This window comes from Anopheles funestus, chromosome 3RL (genome assembly GCF_943734845.2).
Source record: "Anopheles funestus chromosome 3RL, idAnoFuneDA-416_04, whole genome shotgun sequence".
NCBI classification, from domain to species: Eukaryota; Metazoa; Arthropoda; class Insecta; order Diptera; family Culicidae; genus Anopheles; species Anopheles funestus.
The window spans coordinates 32,521,605-32,530,196 of record NC_064599.1 but is presented as its reverse complement, the minus strand read 5'-3'; positions in this window follow the sequence as shown (position 1 = coordinate 32,530,196).

The window sequence follows — 8,592 nt, the reverse complement described above, 5'->3', positions numbered from 1 at the left end:
AGCAAAACAAATCACATGGTCGCTGGCTGGTTGGGTGCTGGCTGGGCTTTTTTTTGTGAGGCTGCTATTCCGACAAGGGTCACGAGTGGAAAATCTCATTTTACTCTCTCGTGGAAACACACACACAAAAACACATTTACGAACGGAAATCCATTCAGCTGTTCTATCTCGCGCTGGCTAGTATGGTCTCTTAAGGACTTTATCCTGTTCACACCAACTGAACACATTTTTTTATCCAGCCGCTTGTGACCGATAAGTGTTGGGGCTGAAATGGAAACAAATTGAACGTCGAGTTTTTGGTGGGGTACGATAGGGACTCTAAATTCTATCGCGCGAAGACTAAATGGGATGCTGCGATGTAGTCAAATGGAAAAAGGAGAGAGGGGTGAGTAGGGAAAAGGAAAGGAGATGGATGGGGATGAATTTTCCGACCTAGTCACTAGGGGAAACACCGTCCAATTATAGTTGATCAAAATGTTCGCGATAGATGAATGGGAAATTATCGGTCCGCTTTGCGAAAGGAATTGAACGGTTGCTGGGCACGCCGAATTTTGGTTTCCCATTTCATAACGATTATTGGCGTTTGGCGTTTTTTTCTGTTTTCTGTACCACAAATGAATTATGTTTCCTTTTTTGGCATTACAAATTCCACTAACGAGGTACAACACAATTATACAAAACATGATGGGTTTACCTTGCTGTGAAACGATTCATACTCAATTATGTTTACAATTTCTTCTTTATTCGTTACCAAGCGATTCGAGCATTTGATTTTTCCTCCAATTCCTCCAATTAATTCCTCCAATTAATTTTTTAAAATAATTTGTACACAGTAAAGCTGAGAAGTATTTCTTTTTTTATTATAAAAGATTTGAGATAAATTTAAATGATATAAAGATGAAGCGTTAAAGATGAAATGTATATTCTTAAAATGTTCTGTTACACATGGTACAAATCTAACAGGAAATTAAACAGGCAGTTTAATGGTTTCCCGGCTTAACATTTGACTGTGGATCTTGTCTGGTTCGTTTCGTTCCAAAGCATTTTACGACTACCCAACAAATTTTAGTAATTAGTAAAAAAAATTTATAATAGTAAATAACTTAATCATTATAATAGTGATGTAAATGATAGTAATTATCGCAGGTAAAACAAAAATAACTACACTTTGATTGATAATTGTTTTAGGAATTCCAAAAAGAAAACCCACACTGAATCGCAGTTTTTTTTTGTTCGGTTAGAACGGCCTGGCCGTATCAAGACTTATTTTACCACGTAGCAGGATAGTCAGTCCATGCTACGGGGAGACGGTCCGGATGGGATTTGAACCCGGTCCCTGCCGTGTGGACGGGCGCCTTTTTTCGCATGCACCACCTGGCCGCCCCGAATCGCAGTTTGTTTTTTTTTATTCAGGTAGAGCTGCCTGGCCGTATTAATTTTAAAATGATTTTCATCATACGGAGTATTTATAAGGAGCCTCATTTATTCAAGGCGGCAAAACCATTACACAAAGAATTTTTTTTGATTAAAAACATTGTAAAAAAAGATAAAAAAAAGATTTATGTTTTTAACCTTTACTTTATGTTCTTTAAATTAATAAAACATTTGATTCAATCCAAAAATCAATCTATAATAAAAACTTAAAAAAACGTCTAGTAAGCCAAAAATGGCCGGCATGACCTTAGGGGCCGTTAAGCCAACAGAAAGAAGAAAATATTTTGATGACAAAAAACTTTAATTTAATTTATTAATTTTAATTTTTTTATATTCTGCTTTAGAGAATTTGATACAAATATACTTCATTTCACATGGCACGGATATGATCGACATTGTATGGCATAAACGATAAACACACTTTCGTTTTATTGTCTCTTATCGTCTATTGTCTTTCGAAGGCATTACTGCTCAAAAGGCAATGATTTACTAAATCGCTTCAGCTTTTCTAGCGACGCATCGTTCCTAACCCAAAAATGCCCATCAATCTGCCGGGTGCCGGGTGGGGGGGAGGAACAGAATTGATATATGTACGTACGCAACTCGCTAAGTAGTGCAAGAAAAGCAGTAAGTAATCATTCCGAACGATAACAATACGATAACAAAACAAAGCAACTCTGGCAACACACAAAAAAACACTTGTGCACGGAACTTTCCAACGACATCGAGAGCCACAACAATAGATGAAATGTTTTTTTGATCACTTGTAATGGGGCGGGGAAGGGGGAGGGTGCTCCGATCCATGCGTTTTAGCGCCCACCATCGGTATGACAGGAATGGCAAACATTGCTCGTGTGCCACATGGAACGCCACATAACTAACGAGTTTGTTAGGGCACAGTTTTGTTTCGTTTCTTTTGCGGAAAATTTTCCATCCCTCTTCGGCTCATCATTCCCGCACGATAATACGATTCCGGGGCGCAAAGACGGCGGTAATCGGATCTGCCGCTACACCAACAAACCATCGTAATTCCATCGATAATAGACCAAATGCATAATGAATTACACACCCATTAACATGAATGTGGCCAGCTTACCCAAATCGACCCATATAATATTTATATTCACATTACACCACGGTTGGTCCCGGACCCGGTTCATGCTGTCCAATGGCACGGGAGAAGATCCGGATACGGTCGAAACGTACCTAGAACAGCCATCCGCCCCAAAGGGCTACATGTAAGGAAATGGGAAGCTAACAAAACAGCAAACAAAAAAACCGACCAAACGGCACGATAAAAACTCGTTCTCAGTAAACGTGCGCGAACAGAAAAACTGTTTGAGAATGAAACTTTTTCTTTCTTCTTTCCACCCATAACAAACCCGTGAGAAAAAAATGATGGAAGAAGGGTGAAAGTGCGCACCAGGATTACGCTAAACGTCTACTATCCATCCTATCTCATGGCTGAAGCATTCAGGTCTTCGGTCCGATGCGATATACGACCTGGTCCATTACCAAGAGCCATCCTTCGAAATCAACCAGCCATCGTCATAAGAGCACCATACATCATTCACATTTCGATGGCCCCTCCGGGAGTACAACTTTTCGCCGACCCCACAAACACCTACCCACACACACACACAAACACTTTGGTGGTGGAAAACCTTTCACCATGCTAGTCATTTTCCACACGCGCGTTTCCTTTCATCCTTCTCTGTTCTTTTTTTTTGCATTGCTTTTCCGACTTCTTTCAGATGCTTCTGTGGACTGGTTTCGTTTTCCATACACCATACTCCATCTTTGCACACACACACACACGTGTCCATTCACCACACGGTTACAATCCCCGAGGGGGGTGAAAAATGCTCGACACCATCGGTGTCGGATCGGAAAATTCGCATCGCCTGCTTTTTCCTTTCCGCACAACCGCAGCAACCTTTCGCAACGACGAAAAAAAAAATTCCCCCTGGTGGCGCGCGCGTTCCCAGGCTAAAGCTGCCTGCCGAATGGAAACTAAATTACTCGCTATTATTTCTGCTCAACGCGCGCCACGGCATTCATCATTTTGTGCAAAAATAAATGGGCTTCCGAAGTTGGGCTTCCTGGGTGAAACGAGCGAAGCGGCAAACGGCGGAAAACCCATCATACCACCGGTGCTCGGGAAGGCATGCAAAGGAATGTTTTTCTATGTACTCACATAAGCACCCTAAAACCGCAGCATTCAACCCCCTCCCTCGCTGTCCCTGTTGGACCCAGTCGCGGCTCCAACGCCTACAGACGCTCGCGTTGAATCCTCGTGACATGTTGGCATGGTGGAAACGGATTTTTGCGTGCTGTCGGTATGAAACGGATGGTTTGATTTCATGGCACGAATGGGATAACGAAGAAGCAAAAAAAAAGAAAAAGAAAATCCACCGCACCGGCCCGGCCAAGAAAACTAAAACCGACCACATCAAATCAAAGACATCAACGGACGATTTATGAGGATTGTGTGGCTGTTGTTTCGGTGCTGTCTGGGCTGTTTAGAATCGGGCTCACCTCATTCATTCCATTCACGGATGGTTTGACGGGCTCAAGAAACACTTGACTTACAATTGAACGGATTCTCGACCGTCTGCTTGCTGTTGTTTAAGGGTGACGGTTGTGTGCGCTACCAACGCACCGAAAAAGGAAATCACCGGAGAGTAATATTCGTCAAGTGGTTTTTTTTGCCCGAACGGAAGCACAAGCACGGACGAGAGTCACCGAGTGTGACGCACAAACGGTGGAATCAATTTGATAGAAAGGCCCTCTCCCTGGCTCTCCCCGGCGGACCAAAATGTAGATCAAACAAACAGTTGGATTCATTTCGTGGAATGAAAAACAGTAGCAAGTCGAATTCTTGCAAAACATTAAACAAACATCACAAAAACGTCGCCACCATTTTACGGGATAAAAGTTAAAACATTCTCTTTTCATTAGTCGAAAACAGAAACAAGAAACAATAATTAAATAATGAGATTAAGTTAAGAAAAATAAATAACACATCGCGACATTATCTTATCCTAACATGATTTTTAAAAAACGACAGGATTTATGAATAAAATGCAAAATAAAAAATAATGAATAGAGTTACAGAAAGGGTTCAGCATGTTATTCAGTTTGAAAATAGATAAGTTTAAATGTTTTTTTGTATATTTATTATTTCAATCCTGGCCGCGTCACTACACGCTTAGCAATTGTCGCGTTTGCTAACGCGACAAAAATAGCAAAGTTTTCCAACAAAAATTTACACTTCCGGCGCGACTTCAAGGTTGTTTAACTATTTTCACGCAAGGTTTGTTTATGTATTTAATCGAGCCGATAGCGAGAAAATAATCTTGAGTTAAATTAAATTAATTTAAACAAAGAAAATTATAATAAGTATTAAATTTGTTGTTTTGATGAAGTCGATGAAAAAGGCAAATTTTTAAATCATTATTTGAGTGACAAGAAACTTATTTCAACAAATTCGCATTAAAATACATCAATTTTTTTATTTTGATATTTTTCCCAAAAAAAACGATAATACTATAGCCTTAGAAGATTTTCAAACTTATAGATTTTTTTTATTTTTTTATTTTTTTTTATTTGGTTTTAATTTAAAGCATTATAAAAGAAACTTATTTCAACAAATCGCATTAAAATACGTCAATTTTTAAATTTTGCAAAATTTCCCCAAAACAAGCTAGGGCTATAGCCTTAGGAGATTTTCAAATTGATAGATTTTTTTTTATTTTTTTATTATTTTTTATATAAATAAAATATTTTATTATTATTTATTTATTTATGAGTGAAAAGAAACTTATTTCAACAAATTCGCATTAAAATATACCAATTTATAAATTTTATTAAATTTCCCAAAAAAGCTAAGGCTATAGCCTTAGAAGATTTAAAAATAGTATTTACATTCACAATAATTATATACGACACGTACGACAATTGCTATGCGTTTAGTGACGGGGTAAAAATATTTACATTTCCGTAAAAAGTAAACCGTTTCATAACTTTAAATTGTTACTATTGTAAAAACGATGTAATGTGATTTCGTCTCAAAATAAAATATATTCCATACTAAAAAAACACTAGGCGCCTCCATGGCATGGGTACTAGGCCTAGTCAAGTACTAGGCGCCTCCCTCGGTAATTATTTTCTGCTACAGTAAGCACAAAGCTTTGACGAGTAATTGTTATGCGAGATACACTATGCGTTACAATTAATGTTAATGTCACTAGTAATTGTTATTATGGTCAAAAAGGAAGTTATAAAAACCCTTTAAAACCATAAGAAAGATACAAGGAAATCAATGTAAAACAATGTATTTTGGAAGGTTTTATATTTGACAGCGGAAAATCTTTGAGAGTTACCAAAAATTCCGGTCCCTTTACCACTTCAAGAAGGTATAATTTTGAATTGAATATAAAAAATATTTTACTATGAATTTATATTAATTATCAATAAGTACGTGTAATTTCTAAAAACATAAATTTATCTCGACATTTGTTTAAAACTGAAAACTCTGTAATGAGAAGAAAGAAATTCGACAAATATTCGATCCCATTGCTTTGTATGCAAAACATTTGAATGTTAGCGATAAATTGGTTTACAATTTCAACAAGATCATTCCACACCTAACCACACAAAGCGCATGATGGAAAGGTTCGTCACCAGGTCCCGAAATGGGTGGAACTTGTTGGTAAAACTATTCTAATATCAGTTGCTCCAGGTTTCTATTTGCGATCATAGTCCCTCAGCTTCAGTTTGCAGCTCAACAAACATCACGCTGTTAAACGGAGGAGTGAATTTTACTTTCGTGTTTTCCCAATTTTGATTTGCAAAAAAGCTTTGAAACCGGTGGAAAATCCCCCCGCCCACAGTGGCTGGACGTCGAGAAACGGGACGGTGTATGATATCACAAAATCATCCCAACGAAAGCGTACGAAATCACTGGAGCAAACAAATAAAAAGGGGCAAGGCCAAACCGCACAGTAGTGTTCATTGTTACAAGCTTGTTCCCTCCCTACCTATTTTCGGTGCCGTTGTGATCGTGAACCGTAACTAACCAACATTTCACAAATCCCTTCATCCGCTTTTACGACACGATTGGACGTTGGTTAGTTTGCCGTCTTTCTCGACCGTTACCCAACCCTCCCTGCTTGGTCCAAAATCAATGGCCGACACATACCGCTGCTTGGTCAGGTTTTTCGATTTTCCATCCGAATGCCATATAGTCCGGAGTTCGGAGTTACACCGTTACGAGCGGTAAACTGACGAGGGTTTGAGGATTTGAGCGCTTCGGGTACATGTGTATGAGCTGGTTGTGATTTACAACCACCAGTGTGGAACGATGCTCTCCTTTGACCGCAAACCGAATCGGTTTCTCGATCTCGATGCACTCGAACCACCAGGATAAGGGCGAAAGTGCAATAATTCATCATCAACGGGACGCGTTTGCTGATTTTGCTAGTTTGGCGGTATAAAATGTGGAAGCAGCATTTGAGGCATTTCCTTCACCGTATGGAATGTTTTCGCAAGCTGGAAAAGTGATTGATAATTAAAATAATATTCCACCCAGCTGATTTCTGGTTTCATTTGATGCTGGAGAAACTTCTTCAGTAATGAAAAATCCAGCAGATGAAGGATTAATTAATGACGTGTAATTTGGTAATTTGATGTCCTTGTTTATTTAATTTAATTATAGCATTACAAATCTTAACTGATGAAGTAATGAGTTCTCGTCTCCCAATTGATTATTCCGCCCTTTCTGATGCATGGTGATGTAATGCCATCCACCTCATACAAGGACTAGTACGCCTCCTATGTCTATGTGGATGGTGTTATGGGTCGTCCGGTGTCATTCTAATGACATGATCAACCCATCGAAGACCCAATGCTTCGGTTAGATTCTACAGCACATAGAGCTAATCATTGTATGGGATCTTCCAGCATTGTTTATCTCCTGAGGTAGTTTTCATTAGTTTTGGACAGAGTCCTTGTCTTGCATGTGCTTGACGATGTTAATCTTTAACCAAACAAAGGCAATGTTTTAGACAACTTGGAAAGTGTAATCTATCTGGACCAAACCTGTGTGTGAATTGGCTTTATAAGCAGGGTTAATATCTTTTATAAACATATAAGAACAGTTAAGCAATGTTGGCTAGGAAATGGTCCAAAAAATATCCAAGCTTATGTCTCACGTGACCCTGTCTAATGCAAGTTTGAAGAGCAAACTGTTCCGCAGACCCTTGTTGGCAGAGATTAATCTTGGCTGTTCGATCATGCAATCAATGTGGACGTTAAACTACTGCTTCACCATTTTCTACAGGATCTGTCGAAAGGTGAATATGTCTTTCTCTTTCTCTCTCATCATGGGTTTGAAAGTTGAAGTTCTGATCAATAATTATTTTCATTACCCAGAACTCTCGCTAATTGTTGCGGCCTCTTAACCAGCTGGAATTCATAGTTTGTGTAAGACAAAATATAAAAATTGAAGATAAAGATTTTGCTATCCTCATCGCATAAGGACTCCGTTGCATTGAAATCAACTCAAAAAGCTTGTCTTGCTATGGTGCAAAGCTTTTTCCCTATAGAGCATTAATAGCTTTTATAGCATCTCCTTGGCAAGTTTGTAGCAACATTCCACGCAGAGCCAAACAACAAAAAGGGGAGATTTCAAAACTAGCACATGCGTAGTAGCTCTCCCGTTTGACAGCCAGCGGCACAAGTTTTGAAATATCAATACATAACAAAACAATTGTTTTATTTCCAATTGTTACTACAAAATCAATTGTTGATGCGCTAAAAAATTATGTAATTTAAGGTCTTTATTTTTTCGTTTTGTGCTTAATGAACAACGATTAGCAAAACACTTTTGACTCATAATAAGGATGACCTAAAGTTCGGTTGGTTATTCACACACCTGTCAACCAGTTTGTCAAAAAGGATATCCGTCTCTAATGCTTTTCCGACTCTCTCTCTTTCCCACTCGGTTTTTCTTTTACCCACGGCCACCACTGTCATTTTCATACAGGCAGCACTCCTCGCGACGCTGCCGAGTCCTTCGAGCGCGTTGTTCTACTTTACCCAAAAGCCCGACGTTTTGTCACGCCATAAGAACGGAACACAGTTTTACTACGCAGC